At 43.6% G+C, this 16,553-nt stretch overlaps 1 protein-coding gene across 10 annotated transcripts in view; it reads left to right on the forward strand.

Annotated features, from left to right (window-relative positions):
* PRMT7 (protein arginine methyltransferase 7) overlaps positions 1-16,553 on the forward strand; it is a 530,266-nt gene that overhangs the window by 312,244 nt on the left and 201,469 nt on the right. The gene's annotated exons all lie outside the window — the stretch shown is intronic.

Raw genomic sequence — 16,553 nt, forward strand, 5'->3', positions numbered from 1 at the left:
CACTCAACTTACATACGACCCCTAGTTACAAACGGACCTCTGTATATTGGTTATTTATTGTACTTTAGTCCTAGGCTACAATAAACAGCTATAACAGTTATCAAATGTGTCTGTAATGAAGCTTTAGTGTTATTATTGATTCTTATGACAACCCTAAAATCCAATTGTCACAGAGACCAAAAAAGTTCTGTCTGGGAGTACAATGATAAAATATACAGTTCCTACTTACATACAAATTCAACTTAAGAACAAACCTACAGACCCTATCTTGTATGTAATCCGAGGACTTCCCTGTATTACATCTTGAATGTATATATGTTGTGTGTCATTCTTAAAGCTCCTTTAACCCCTGGTTAAGACCTGGCTCTTTTTAGTTTTTCACTTCCATTTTTCACTCTCCACCTTCTAATCTATAACTTTTTGATTTTTCCTCTTAAAGAGCTGTGTGATGACTTGTTTTCTGCGGAATAAATTTCACTTCATAGTGATGGTATTTAATTTTCCATGTCTTGTACTGCGAAGTGGGAAAAAAAATATAGTGAAAATGGTGAAAAACGCATTTGCACCGTTTTCTTGTGGGCTTTTTGATTTTGCCATCTTTTTGCCATCTTACGGCACTAATAACTTTTTCATACTTCGGTCTACGGAGCTGTGGGTGGTGTCATTTTTTGGGACTATTGTATGGCTGCATATGGGGATTTTCCTCCTCATTCATTACAATGTGCTGATAGCATATTGTAATGAAAGGGTTAAAACAAGGCTGTCATGGCGATGGATCACCACTCCCCAATGATGTCACGGGGAGCGATGATCCTCCACAAGATTGCGGTGCCCATGCTACATAGCACCCGCTGGTGCACCGATCACGGGTGTTACCTGTAAGTCCAGTAGGGCCCATAAGCAGTCTCCATGCACTGGGACCTGACGCCTGTCGTCCTAGTATGGCATGCGTCGGTAAGAGGTTAAGTAGTATAATTACAGTAGGATAAAGTTACATTATTGAAGATGCAGTAAGGCACACACTGTATATGTGTCAAGCTAGTCGTATGAGTGCCAGAAAACTGTCTAAAACCATTTTTTATAAATGTGTTGCAGACAGCTTTTTCATGCAAATCACTACAGAATTCTGTTGTGGACAGATTAATAAATCTCCCTCATAGTTCCCATACATACTCCATACTTTTTATTTTTGTCAGCCATTTCCTGGACATGGCCTAAAACGATAGAATGCACCTACTTGCTAGGGTTATTTTACTTTTTTATATTTATATATCCATATATATATATATATATATATATGAGAGTAGGAGAAAATAGGGAGCACTGCAGGACATCCAATATAAGGTGTAGCAAGTGGATTCTTTATTCCATGTTAGCAGGTACAGCAAAGTACAGCAACGTTTCGGCTCACTTGGAGCCTTTTTCATATATATATATATATATATATATATATATATATATAATATATACACACTCACCGGCCACCGGTACACCTGTCCAACTGCTCGTTAACACTTAATTTCTAATCAGCCAATCACATGGCGGCAACTCAGTGCATTTAGGCATGTAGACATGGTCAAGACAATCTCCTGCAGTTCAAACCGAGCATCAGTATGGGGAAGAAAGGTGATTTGAGTGCCTTTGAACGTGGCATGGTTGTTGGTGCCAGAAGGGCTGGTCTGAGTATTTCAGAAACTGCTGATCTACTGGGATTTTCACGCACAACCATCTCTAGGGTTTACAGAGAATGGTCCGAAAAAGAAAAAACATCCAGTGAGCGGCAGTTCTGTGGGCGGAAATGCCTTGTTGATGCCAGAGGTCAGAGGATAATGGGCAGACTTGTTCGAGCTGATAGAAAGGCAACAGTGACTCAAATCGCCACCTGTTACAACCAAGGTAGGCAGAAGAGCATCTCTGAACGCACAGTACGTCAAACTTTGAGGCAGATGGGCTACAGCAGCAGAAGACCACACCGGGTGCCACTCCTTTCAGCTAAGAACAGGAAACTGAGGCTACAATTTGCACAAGCTCATCGAAATTGGACAGTAGAAGATTGGAAAAACGTTGCCTGGTCTGATGAGTCTCGATTTCTGCTTCGACATTCGGATGGTAGGGTCAGAATTTGGCGTCAACAACATGAAAGCATGGATCCATCCTGCCTTGTATCAACATTTCAGGCTGGTGGTGGTGGTGTCATGATGTGGGGAATATTTTCTTGGCACTCTTTGGGCCCCTTGGTACCAATTGAGCATCGTTGCAACGCCACAGCCTACCCGAGTATTGTTGCTGACCATGTCCATCCCTTTATGACCACAATGTACCCAACATCTGATGGCTACTTTCAGCAGAATAATGCACCATGTCATAAAGCTGGAATCATCTCAGACTGGTTTCTTGAACATGACACTGTACTCAAATGGCCTCCACAGTCACCAGATCTCAATCCAATAGAGCATCTTTGGGATGTGGTGGAACGGGAGATTCGCATCATGGATGTGCAGCCGACAAATCTGCGGCAACTGTGTGATGCCATCATGTTAATATGGACCAAAATCTCTGAGGAATGATTCCAGCACCTTGTTGAATCTATGCCATGAAGAATTGAGGCAGTTCTGAAGGCAAAAGGGGGTCAAAAGAGTGCCAAGAAAATATTCCCCACATCATGACACCACCACCAGCAGCCTGAAATGTTGATACAAGGCAGGATGGATCCATGCTTTCATGTTGTTGACGCCAAATTCTGACCCTACCATCCGAATGTCGCAGCAGAAATCGAGACTCATCAGACCAGGCAACGTTTTTCCAATCTTCTACTGTCCAATTTCGATGAGCTTGTGCAAATTGTAGCCTCAGTTTCCTGTTCTTAGCTGAAAGGAGTGGCACCCGGTGTGGTCTTCTGCTGCTGTAGCCCATCTGCCTCAAAGTTTGACGTACTGTGCGTTCAGAGATGCTCTTCTGCCTACCTTGGTTGTAACAGGTGGCGATTTGAGTCACTGTTGCCTTTCTATCAGCTCGAACAAGTCTGCCCATTCTCCTCTGGCATCAACAAGGCATTTCCGCCCACAGAACTGCCGCTCACTGGATGTTTTTTCTTTTTCGGACCATTCTCTGTAAACCCTAGAGATGGTTGTGCGTGAAAATCCCAGTAGATCAGCAGTTTCTGAAATACTCAGACCACCTCATACTCTGGCACCAACAACCATGCCACGTTCAAAGGCACTCAAATCACCTTTCTTCCCCATACTGATGCTCGGTTTTAACTGCAGGAGATTGTCTTGACCATGTCTACATGCCTAAATGCACTGAGTTGCCGTCATGTGATTGGCTGATTAGAAATTAAGTGTTAACGAGTAGTTGGACAGGTGTACCTAATAAAGTGGCCGGTGAGTGTGTATATTTATATATAGATATATATATAGATATATATAGATATAGATATTCTAGATATATATATACAAAAGTTTACTTCAGAGCCATTTGTTCCCTTTCTTACAAGAGAGCCTAGGGGATTTAGTGACGTGACTCTTGTGTATTATAACAAGGTTTCCCCTTCCAGGAGGGAGTAGGGAAAATATTTGTGGGCCCTGTTAGTGTATATTCCAATGGTGGCTGGGTAATTAAATTACTTAATACAAACTCCAAAAAGTCGCACGGCCAGCGACCACTAATACTCTTTAACCACCAAGATTGGGTAATAAAACTCAACTTTTATTAGATATTAGATTAAGACTTCATAGATAACGAAAACTCATTTAAAATTTGCAGACAGACGATAGAGGGAAGGGTCAATGGGGTGGGATACTACTAGGACGCTTCATTAGACTGTGATACAGAGTATGTCAGTTTCCTAGAGGGAGATTGATCAGTTCTCACTCAAAGATGTTGTATGTCACTATTAAGTGTTCATAGAAGCCACTTTGTCGATTCCTATATAATCGGTTGTCCCATTCTAGGCACCTCAATTCCTCTAGTTGACCCTCACTAGACTGTATAACTGTAAATTGCCCTATCCTATATATTGACTGCTGCTGAATTAAAACTTAAACGTGCCGCTCAACCAAGCCCACCCGTGGATAGGGTGGGCTTCCCTCTATCGTCTGTCTGCAAATTTTAAATGAGTTTTCGTTATCTATGAAGTCTTAATCTAATATCTAATAAAAGTTGAGTTTTATTACCCAATCTTGGTGGTTAAAGGGTATTAGTGGTCGCTGGCCGTGCGACTTTTTGGAGTTTGTATTAAGTGACTCTTGTGTAGTCACTTGACCAAGTCATAAACTTAGTTTCAGGTCTATAGTAGAAAGGCGACCGGAGTGATTGTTTAGAGGGCAGCCAGAGTAAAGAAAGCAAATCTATTTAACAAGAACGTGTACTTCTGACTAATATTTCCGAGATAGAGGAGTTGGGATAAGGGATACCATTTATCTTGCCAAAGAAAGACAGTATAACAGCTTTAGGAAATAATAAGTAAAGTTAATAAAATAATAGGATAAATAAGAAAAATGAGAACAGGTGCTGATAGCATCAAGAGAGTCTAAAAACACTTCTTAGAAAAATTAATGAATTGGTGTCAGGAGAGAATAGAAAAAACAATTACATCCCTGATATACATAAACCAAGATCTAAGTAACACTGAAGAAGAAATATGGGGAAATATCATATAGAGACAGATACAGATTTAAGAATTAATGAAGAGGAACTAGTACAGGTATTGAAAAGGACTGGACTAGGTCATGTGAAATATGTCCCAGGAAAATGTTCTAGACAGAGATTCAGGTGTCCTAACTGTGGGAAATTATGGGACATATTAAGAGAAATTATATTCTTCCTGGGTCTCAAGAAGAAGTTACATTCCATTTTCTAGATGGTACAACGAACCCTTTACTAGTTGAAACTGAGGCAGTGGAAACAATTACCTGCCAGGAATATGTGAACCCATCTGCCATTTCTATTAACACCTTGTATGCACAAGGCGCTGAGTGGATTGATGAATGCAGAATGAACCTATTGTCAGTGCCCATCATCCCCAATTACAGATAAAGGAAAGTGAACCAGTTATTCAGGATAGCCCTTGGGCTATTGTACTGTACTGTCAGTACTGTCAGTACTTGTACTGACAGGAGTTTACTTCATTACAATGGGCTTGCAGATGGTTTTCCCCTAATTTCAGAAAACTTTGATTGTCAATGTTTTACATTTGCTTTTAGAAAAACACAATATATTTGGTGGATGTTACCACATGGAGTCCAAAATTCTATCCATTGAAAGCTATATTTCTAAATTGTTAATCTATTTCAGTTAGAACTTTCTCAGCCACCAAATTTTAAGTGCTTGGCGTTGAATTCAGATACCTTAATTCCCATTATTGAAATAGATGCAATGTCAACAGGGGGGAGAATAGGGAAAACCTCTTTTTATCTTTTTTGTTAATTCTTGCCTGTTTACCTATAAAAGAATAATCACCTCAAAACTCACATGAAAATGAGCAGAGAGTCAGATGGTGAGGTACTATTTTTGACAGGCCAGGAGACTATGAAATACCACTCCTTCCTCACATTTCTGCACATGAGGTGGAGCTGAAGGCTCTCATTGGAGCGCATAGAGTCTCAGGTAAATGGTGCAAAACATACAATATGGAAAGCTTCCTCAGCTACACAGGAAGACCAGTAGAACATGAGAACCTCATCAAAGAACTGATGGAACATTGTAACTTACACAAGAAGTAGCCATAGCACATACAAAACTTGCCAAAAATGAAGCACGAGGTAATGCAGTGATTTCCCCCTCTCACCACGACAGCACCCAACCAGAGAGAGGGATCCGCCTCCAGGGACAGGAAATCCAGACTTTAAATTGTGCGGTACGCCCCATCTCCTTCAGTGGTTTCCTGTCCCTGACGGGGGATCCAGTGAGTCTCAGTGAGGCTCAGGAGTCGCGGTAAAAGGGGGGAATGGGAGTCCCAGGTACCCCCAGGTGGCTGCACAAAATCCCCCGCCGAGGCTTACCGGAGGGGGGTCACTCGGCGGGGCGCGTAGGTGAATGCTGCGAGGTGCAGCGCAGTCTGTGGGTGCAGACGGACTCCGGCGCGCCTCCGAACCCGGAGTTGGAGGCGTGCGTAGGAAGGCGGCTGAACGCAGGTTTCTTCCTCCCCGCAGTGGTCTTCTCGAAAATGGCGCCGACTCCACTTCCAGCGGGGACCGGAAGTGGCGCGCCGTTCAGCGTCCCACGTGGGATGTGACGTCAGAAGCGGGAGATTTAAAAAGGAGATCCCACACAGGAGTCCTGTGTGTTGTTTCTAGCACCCACAGCCAGCCACAGGAGTTGCTACAGTTGTGGAAGAAACGGAGCTGTACCCTCACCACTGAATAAGATGAGTTCTACTGAAGGTGGTAGAGAGTCGGTGGACACCGCTACGGTAAAGTTTGAGTAGGGGGATAGTCCGCTGATTGGTGAGTGTGGCCTTACCATGCCTTTAAACTGGTTCTGATGATGTCTTATGTGATTCTTGTTTTAGAGGGAAGAATCTCGTAAGGGGAAAGCCACTGTAAAGTCTAAGAATCGTGCATGTAAAATCTGTGGAGATAATCTGCCTGACTCATATTTAAAACCTAACTGTGACCAATGTGTTCAGCGCCTGTTAGCACAGGATCGGTCAGCCTTGTTTGAATCCATGCGTATGCTAATCCAGCAGGAGGTGCGTAGTTCTGTGCAGGAAATAAGGAGATCCCTCAGGTCAGAGAATTCCCCAGGCACTTCCAGGCAACTTGAAGATTCTGGCCCTAGTTCGGGGGAGTCATCTGAGTCAGAAGAGGAAGACAGGTCAGGCAGACCCCTGTTTCCTATTGAAGATATTGATCATCTTGTTAAATTAGTAAGATCGACCATGGAATTGGAGGATGAAAAGGAGGAGCGCTCTGTACCGGATGTTATGTTCCAGGGTCTAGGAGAAAGGAAGAGAAAGGTTTTTCCCATCCATGAGAATATTTCCTCCCTTATCCAGGCAGAATGGCGCAAGGCGGACAAAAAGGTTTTTGTCCCTAGGGCAATGAAGAGGAAGTATCCCTTTCCAGAGAAAGAGACAGAGATTTGGGACAAGGCACCGAAAGTAGATGTTGCCGTTTCTAAAGTTTCTAGGAAGAGTGCGCTTCCAGTGGAGGATTCAGGTGTGCTTAAAGATCCCATGGATAAAAAGGCAGATGGCTTCCTAAGGCGCTCCTGGGAAGCAGCAGCGGGCGCATTCAAACCCAACGTCGCGGCTACATGTGTTTCTAGGTCCTTATTTGTTTGGCTTTCCCAGCTGGAGAAAAAGATTAAGACTGGTGCGTCCAGGTCACATCTTATTTCAGAGGTTACCACTGCACAAAAAGCCTCTGCCTTCTTAGCCGATGCCTTGGTGGACGCCTTACGGTTATCAGCAAGATCGGTGGCCTTATCCAATTCAGCCAGAAGGGCCTTATGGCTGAAAAACTGGACAGGTGACCTTCCATCTAAGAGCCACCTGTGTAGTATTCCCTGTGAGGGGGAATTCTTGTTTGGATCTGCTCTGGACAACATCTTGGAGAAAGCAGCAGACAGGAAAAGAGGTTTTCCTAGTACAAGGCCTCAGGAAAGAAAATTTTTTCGCCCCTCAAGGCGATTTAGATCTCCCCAGAGATCTGGAGACAAGAAGGAGGGGTGGCGATCCTCTAGGAGGTCTAAGGGTTTCATGTTTTCCCGACCTCAGGATTCCAGTAAACGCCTCGGTCAGCAATGACGCCAGGGGTCCTGTGGGGGGAAGGCTCTCCCTGTTCAAGAAGGAGTGGAGAAAAATTACAGGGAGCAAGTGGATCTTGGGGATCATACAGGATGGCCTAAAGTTACCTTTTCTATCCCCTCCCCCACAGCGTTTCAGGATAACATCAGTGGCCGGAAGAGCAGCAAAACAGGCTCTGGAAACCGAAGTGAGATCCTTATTGGAAAAAGAGGTGCTCCGGCAAGTGCCACTTCAAGATCGGGATACAGGATTCTATTCAACCCTGTTCCTTATAAAGAAGCCGGACGGCGCCTTTCGGACCATTATAAATCTAAGACCACTAAATTGCTACCTACAGGTGGAAAAATTCAAGATGGAATCAATAAAGTCAACCATAAACCTGCTCTTTCAGGATTGTTTTATGGCTTCCATAGACTTAGCGGATGCGTATTACCACGTCCCTATTCATCCAGACAGTCAAAAATTCCTGAGAGTGGCGGTGATAATGGATGGCAAGATAGAGCACCTTCAGTTCAGAGCTCTACCCTTTGGAGTGGCTATAGCACCGAGAGTTTTCACAAAACTAATATCGGAAGTGGGAGCCTATGTACGGAGACATCAGGGCACTTTTGTGCCATACCTAGACGACTTCCTGCTGATTGCAGGTTCGGCAGAAAAATTAGAGATCCTGATAAAGGTGGTAATGAAGATTCTACATCGCCTGGGTTGGATGGGGAATCTGAAAAAGTCCTCCCTTACTCCGGCCAAGTCAAAAATATTTCTGGGCATCAGATTAGATTCCATTCAGCAGAGATCTTTCCTTCCTCAGGACAAGGTGGTGAAGATAGTAACCTCGGTGGAGAAGCTGTACAGACAGCCATCCCCTACCATAAGGGAGATTATGAGGACTCTGGGTCTCTTTACAGCAGCAATTCCAGCGGTACCTTGGGCGATGTATCACGCAAGACCCTTACAGCTCTTCATGTTGGAGAACTGGAGAGGGGACCAGTCCTCCTTGGACCAGAGGATTACACTTCCCCAACAGATCCTGGATTCCCTGGGATGGTGGCTAAGAGAAGAGAACCTCCAGGCAGGCAGACCTTGGAGAGAGGAGAATCCCCTTTCCATGATTACGGATGCAAGCTCTACGGGTTGGGGAGCCCAGGTCAGAGACCTCCTATTCCAGGGGTCATGGAACGAGGAATCCAGGAAGAGGTCCTCAAATTACAGAGAACTAGAGGCCATCCTGCAGGCAATCAGACGAGCTTTGCCGATGATTCGGGGGACAGACCTGAAGATTGCCTCGGACAATGTCACAGCGGTGGCATTTGTGAATCGCCAGGGAGGTACCAGAAGCGGGTCCTTAATGAGCCTCTCAGATCAGATCCTAGAGCTAGCAGAAGCCAATCTAAAATCAATATCAGCTGTACACATAAGGGGCAAGGACAATTTGGAGGCAGACTTCCTAAGCCGTCATCTCTTACGACAGGGGGAATGGTCCCTGAATCGGAAGGTGTTCTCCAAGATAACCAGACTCTGGGGTCAACCAGAGGTAGATTTATTCGCCACAAGAAGGAACAGGCAGGTCAAACTCTTTTGCTCCCTAGACCCGAGAGATCGATCGTTGAGTCTGGATGCTTTCTCAATAAAGTGGAACTTCAGCCTCTCCTATGCATTTCCACCTCTGTCTGTCCTCCCGAGGGTTCTGAAGAAGATAAGGCAAGACCAGGCCAGAGATAGCCCAGGAGGGCATGGTTCTCAATACTGAGAGAGCTATCGATATCAGACCTTTGGATCCTCCCAGAGAGTCACAATCTCCTCTCCCAGGGCCCAGTATTCCACCCGCAGATTGCGAACCTCCATCTGACGGCCTGGAATTTGAGAGGCGTATCTTGAGGGAAAAAGGCCTCTCGGACAAGGTAATTACAACCCTGCAAAAGAGTAGGAAGTTAGTTACCTCTAAAATTTATTTCAGGGTCTGGAGAGTATTCTCAGATTTTTGTACTCCAGACAAAATAGACTTAGCTCATCCAAATATAGCTAAGATATTAGATTTTCTGCAAGCAGGATTAGATAAGGGCCTAAAACCAGCCACCCTTAAAGTACAGATTTCTGCCCTTAGCTCCCTGTTTGAGTCCCCCTTAGCCTCTCATCCCTGGATATCTCGGTTCATAAAAGCGGCATCTCGTATGACCCCATTTAGGAGATGTACGGTGCCCCCTTGGGACCTCTCTGGTATTAAATTATCTGATAAAAGACCCTTTTGAGCCCCTGGAGACTTGTTCACTAAAGTGGTTGACTATTAAAGTAGTATTTTTGGTAGCAATCACTTCAGCCCGCAGGGTTGGAGAAATATCGTCTCTATCCTGTAGAGCGCCTTTCCTTAACGTTCTGGATGACAGGGTAGTTCTGACGACAGACCCGGCCTTTTTACCAAAGGTAGTCTCTAGATTCCATAGATCCCAGGAGATCAGGCTCCCATCCTTCTGTAGTAACCCTTCTACGGATAGGGAGAGAGAATTTAACAAATTAGATGTTAAAAGGGCCATTGAACTTTATTTAGATAGGACTAGAGATTGGAGAAAATCTGATAGTCTTTTTGTTCTTTTTGGAGGCAAGAATAGGGGGCAAAAGGCCTCAGCTGTAGTTATAGCCAGGTGGATCAGGCAAGCTATTAGCTCCGCTTATGTAGCAGCAGGCCAGCTGATACCAGAGGGTCTAAAAGCCCATTTTACCAGAGCAGTCTCTTCCTCATGGGCAGAATTTAGAGAGGTGTCGGTTAATCAGATTTGTCAGGCTGCCACCTGGTCTTCTCCTCACACTTTCTACAGGCACTATAGGCTGAACGTAGTAGGTGCACAGGAGCTTTCCTTTGGGCGAAGAGTTCTTTCTTCGGTAATCCCTCCCTAAAATTCTCGTCTATGTTATATTCTCTGGTTGGGTGCTGTCGTGCTGAGAGGGGGAAACCGGTAATTACTCACCGGTAATTGTGTTTCCTTGAACCACGACAGCACCCTGGTTATTCCCTCCCTTGTAAATTCTTTTCAGTTTCACACTTGGGTGTTAAGCGTTATGTGTGTGTCACAGAGGTGTGAGATTCTCTCATTGAAAGTGATACTGAATGATACGGTGGTCAGAAATAATCACGAACATTAAGTCCCATACAGTCTCTGTAATCCACTGAAGGAGATGGGGCGTACCGCACAATTTAAAGTCTGGATTTCCTGTCCCTGGAGGCGGATCCTTCTCTCTGGTTGGGTGCTGTCGTGGTTCAAGGAAACACAATTACCGGTGAGTAATTACCGTTTTTCAACCGGTGTGCCGTGGCACACTAGTGTGCCGCGACACATGGTCGGGTGTGCCGCGGGGAAAGTTCTCCAAACTATGGTACCCCCTGTGTTTTGTTTCCCGGGAATGCGCAGCGATGCGCAGTCACGACTTCTTACAATGTAGGAGACGTGTACAATAACACATGCACAAGCTTTGAACCTCGCACAACAAAATGACATCACTGAGGCCGGCGCATCATCCTCAGAGCTGAGAGACTCTCGCATTTGCCCACCACCAAGGTAATGCCCACCAATAATGCTGACTATATGAGCTTTTGCCTGTGTATATGAACTGTTGGCAGAATACTCAGCATATGAGCTGGTACTTTTAGTACTCCAGCAGTATACTGCATATAACAATGAGAAATGTAAAATGAGAAATACTATAGTCATGAGGCTGGAGTACTACAAGTACCAGCTCATATGCGGAGTATATGAGCTGGCACTTGTACTCTGGCCTCATGGCCATAGTACTTCTCATTATACCCCTTTATTTTGCAGTATATGAGCCACATAATAATCAGCACCATATACTAAAAACAGGGAGCAACTGTTGGGGAAGAGCTTCGTGTGTGTCTTTCCACCATTCCTGCCAGGATATCCCTTTTTTTGTTTATCGAAACAGGCCCAGGTTTCACACTGAGTGAGTAAAATAAATTTAGAATATATAACATTAAGTATATGTATAATATGACTGTTTTAGTGTCATTTTGTGCTATTTTGGTTGGTGGTGTGCCCCAGGATTTTAAGTATAAAAAGTGTGCCGCGGCTCAAAAAAGGTTTAAAATCACTGAGGTAATCACAGGGCGAATAAAGCAGAAAAGGTGTCAACCAGGCAGGGGTCCCAGAAACATCACAGATCAAGGTAAACACTGAGCATAACCATGCATTTGACTTCAGCATTTTGCAGTCTCTGACTCTGCAAATCACCTTGGGAAGAGAGGAGAATCTGGTCCAGAACTGGCACTCAGGAGGAATCGGGTCTGTGGAAGAAAGGACAGAGGGTACACCTATCTATATCTATGTACCCTATGATGGCTGAAGCTGGTCAAGGTCCATCTCACCTGTCTAAAAATGCTATGTGCTCTCTAGTGGGGAAACACAGGGAATAGGGAAACACCCACACGCACACCAAGACGCCTCTTTGCGTTCCAATAACTGCTAATTGACCTCATGCAACTAGCCAAGGGTAGTAGTATGTTCCTGTGTATGTTGATCTATTCCCAGGGTGACCAGAAGCTCTCCTGGTGGCTGAAGTTAAGCTACTACAGCAAAAGCGTAAGACAATCTACGCCCAAATTAAAGATCCAGAACAATAGAGTGAAGCAAAGAATTTACCAAGGGAATAGGGCCTATTAGTCTTCTCTTGGGTACAAGGGTCTCTATTGCTTGTGATTATATTTTTATATATATAAACCCCACCTAAGTATTTCCATGAGATTACAGAGATGGTTCACAGAACAAGAGTACTAGAGGATATAATTTGTGACAAGATAGTTAAAACCAAATCCAGTTGTATAGCATTTGCCACTGCTAGATCTAACAACTACTCCATTTTACCTTCCAAAAAGACTCACAACATACAACGTAGTGTAGCTATGTACAATGCTTCTTATAAGCCCATTCATTATCTATGCATTGCCTTTTGATGTTGTACCTACCAGTTAAAACAGACCAGGTAACCCCATGAGTAGGAGAACAATACTTGTTTCCAGGAAGCTGGTAAAATAAAACATGATGCATAACCCCTTGTTAGGGATTTTTATGCAGGGCCCCAACAGCCCTCTTGACTTTTGTAAGGTGAGTCCTAATTAACCCTTTGAGGGAGGATGAGATAGCTGCCGGCAGCGAGCTGACAGAGTAAATGAAAGACACAGTCGGTCTTCCGATGCACTCAAATCAAACTGTTTATTTCAAACAGATACAGCTATATTTTAGCACATAGAGATCAGCATTTGGGGTGTTGATAAGGTACTTAGATTCTATTGGCCATTATGTTTTTGTACCAGCACATTCTGGGAAAAATGACTAGGCCTTGTTTACAGCCATGCTTATCTACACAATGGCTCCTAGAAGCTTCTTCATAACCAAAATAAATAACAAGAATACAGAGGCCCGAAGGACTGTAAGAAATGCCAAAGATATTGTGAAAAGGCAAACAACAGTTTAAATGAGAAAAATAGCTGAATTAAAACATTTAACTCTATAGCTTCTAAAAGGGAAGCATACCCCCCCCCCCCCCAAGGTGGCCGCTGTATCTAAGATGGCGGACAGTAGTCAAGATGGCGTCCGAAACCAGTGCGACCTCCTTAACACGCTTAAAGGGGTTCTCCGGTGACAAAGATTGATCTCACTATACCTTATCTCCCCACACTTATCACTTTACTAATTCAGTGTCATTAAATTTTCTGCCCCCTTTTCATGAAATCAAAGTCATTCCTGTGCACTGCCAGCTCCTGCTACACTTATAGTTTCCATAGAAATGACCTGTCTTTGCTCTCTGCTCTGACATGTGCAGTCAGCTCCTTGTTCCCTGGGTGCGGCTGCACGTTCCTCTGTATGAAGAAGCTGTGCTGACCAGGGGGATTGTGGGAGATGTAGTCTTTTAGCAGAATGGGGGCAGCCATCTTGGAGTTATGCAGCTGCAGCAGTGAGCTGTGAAGTGACAAGTGAAGGAAAAGAAAGTATACAGCCCAGGGTGGTGAGGTAAGGGTGTGCAACTATAATATATGCAGAAGAAATGGTTAGTTAAAAAAAAAAAAAAAAGTACATATAGTGACCGGAGAACCCCTTTAAGGACGCAGCCATTTTGTAGCTCTCGTCTGGGCATTCACATTCAGTTTCATTAGTCAGACATATATAAACATTTCTTCAATTAGATGTTATTAAAAAAAATTTACCTGTGTGATACCTTATGGTCCCTTAGAAACAAAGACTACTTAGATTCGGCCACCTCTGTTGGAGTGATTGCACAAAGAAACAAAAGTTTCTTGTATAGAAAATGTTACTGCATATCCTACAGCCGTCCTGTGGTAATGATCACTGAAGCCAGGTGGTGAGGCAGGACTCAATACCGCATGCCTGGCCACCGCTGCCTAAATTTGAGGTAGTCGTATCCAAGGAAGCTATCTCGTTTCTAAGGGACAACATGACTGCGTCTATGAGAATTTGGGGGTCATTTACTAAGGGCCCGATTCGCGTTTTCCCGACGTGTTACCCGAATATTTCCGATTTGCGCCGATTGTACCTGAATTGCCCCGGGATTTTGGCGCACGCGATCGGATTGTGGCGCATCGGCGCCGGCATGCGCGCGACGGAAATCGGGGGGCTTGGCCGAACGAAAACCCGACGTATTCGGAAAAACCCCTGCATTTAAGAACGGAAAATGTGTCGCTCGGGCCGCACTTACCTTCAATGAGCCCGATCCGGTGAACTCCAGCGCGTTCCGATGCTTTTCAGCGCAGCAGCGCCACCTGGTGGACGGCGGAGGAACTACCTTATTAAATCCCGGCAGGACCCGAATCCTGTGCAGAGGACACGCCGCTGGATCGCGGCGGACCGGGTAAGTAAATCTGCCCCATTATCTTCAAACAGGAAAATTTCTTTAATAACATCCAATTGAAGAAATGTTTAAAAATGAATGGCAAATAAATTAAATTAAGTGTAAATGCCCAGATGTGAATACCCTTTTAAGGCTCAGCCCCATTTTTTGGATTCTGACATGCGTCGCTTTATATGGTTAAAACATTTGCACACTGCTACTTATCAAAACGATTCTTAGATTGTTTTCTCCTTCATCATAGTGGTAGTGGTTTTTCCTTCATTTTAGTGGCAAATGTTGGCTGATAAGTTTTGCGTTTATTTACAAAACAAATAAAAAATCTTTGCAAAATTTGTCATTTTAGAAATCATTGTGTGTTCAGGCAGATAGATTTACCACCTAAAGTGAATAACATTTCCCGTAAGTCTACTTTACCTTTTCATAATTTTTGAAATGTTTGGATAATTTAGTTTGGAGTCACACGGCTTACAAATTGAATATCGGTTTTCAGTATTTTTAGAATTTACTATTTTTGGGATAAATACTGTTTTGAATGAAAGTTAACATATTTAACCCCTTCCTGACATTTGATGTAATAGTACTGCAGCGTGGGAGGTGCATTCCCGCAAAATGCAGTACTATTACGTCAAACTTCTGGCCCTGGCTCCTGAACGGAGCCGGGGCCAGAAGCTGCGGGTGTCGTCTATCTCCGATCGCGGGTGTTAACCCCTAACACACCGCAGTCACGCTGACCGCGGCGTTAGGGGCACTTCACAAGAATCGGATCCCCCCGCGGCTGCACAATCTGCTTCCTGGTACCGGGTCCCTGCCTTCTGCAGCATGCTCAGTGTGTTACATTACACAGTGTTATTACACTGTGTAATGTAACACATCCGTATTACACTGTGTAAGGTGAAAAATAGCTTGTTCAAGCTAACCTGTAAAAGTGAATAAAAACTGTTAAAAACATTAAATAAAAACATTTTTTAATAAAAAGAATTAATTAAATAAAGTTAAAGTCCCCTAAACACAAACATTCCCTATACACATGTAATAAAGTAAAAAAAAAAAACAAAATCGCCAAAAAACCCCACATATTTGGTATTGCCGCGTCCGTAACAATCCGTACAATAACTCAGAAACATTATTGGGCCCACTCGGTGAACGCCGTAAAAACACACAAAAAACACAAAAATGTAAGTTTTTCATAAAATCTCTTCACAAAAATGTTCTAAAAAGTGATCAAAAAAAGTTGTGTGCGCCAAAATGGTACCAATTGAAAGTACAACTCTGTCAACCAAAAAATATTACGTCTTATATATAATATAATATACAGGCGGCTCCCTACTTAAGGACACCCGACTTACAGACAACCCATAGTTACAGACAGACCCCTCTGACCTCTGGCGAAGCTCTCTGAATGCTTAACTATAGTCCCAGATTGCAATAATCAGCTGTAAAGTGTCTGTAATGGAGCTTTATTGATAATCCTTGGTCCCATTACAGAAAAAATGTTTAAACTACAATTGTCACTAGGGCCAAAATTTTTTTTGTCTGGATCTACAATTATAAAATATACAGTTTCGACTTGCATACAAATTCAACTTAAGAGCAAACCCCCGGACCCTATCTTGTACGTAACCCGGGGACTGCCTGTAACTTATTATAAAGTTACCTCTCCGAAAAGATGGCGATGCAAAAACAAATGAGATTTCCTCTATATTAGTATTTTTAGTGTACAGTGTACGACCCCCAAAAAATACAAAAAGAAAGGAAACCAAAATTGACAATTTTCTTTTCACCCATACATTCAAGAGTTAATACAATTTCATCAATAAGCTAATGACCCACTGAAATGAAATATTTGTAAAGTGCATCTCATGTCGCAAAAAATAAGCCCTTATATGTCCAAATTGCCAAAAAAATAAAGATTCTATAGCCAATAAAAAGTGAC

This window comes from Engystomops pustulosus, chromosome 7 (genome assembly GCF_040894005.1).
Source record: "Engystomops pustulosus chromosome 7, aEngPut4.maternal, whole genome shotgun sequence".
NCBI lineage: Eukaryota > Metazoa > Chordata > Amphibia > Anura > Leptodactylidae > Engystomops > Engystomops pustulosus.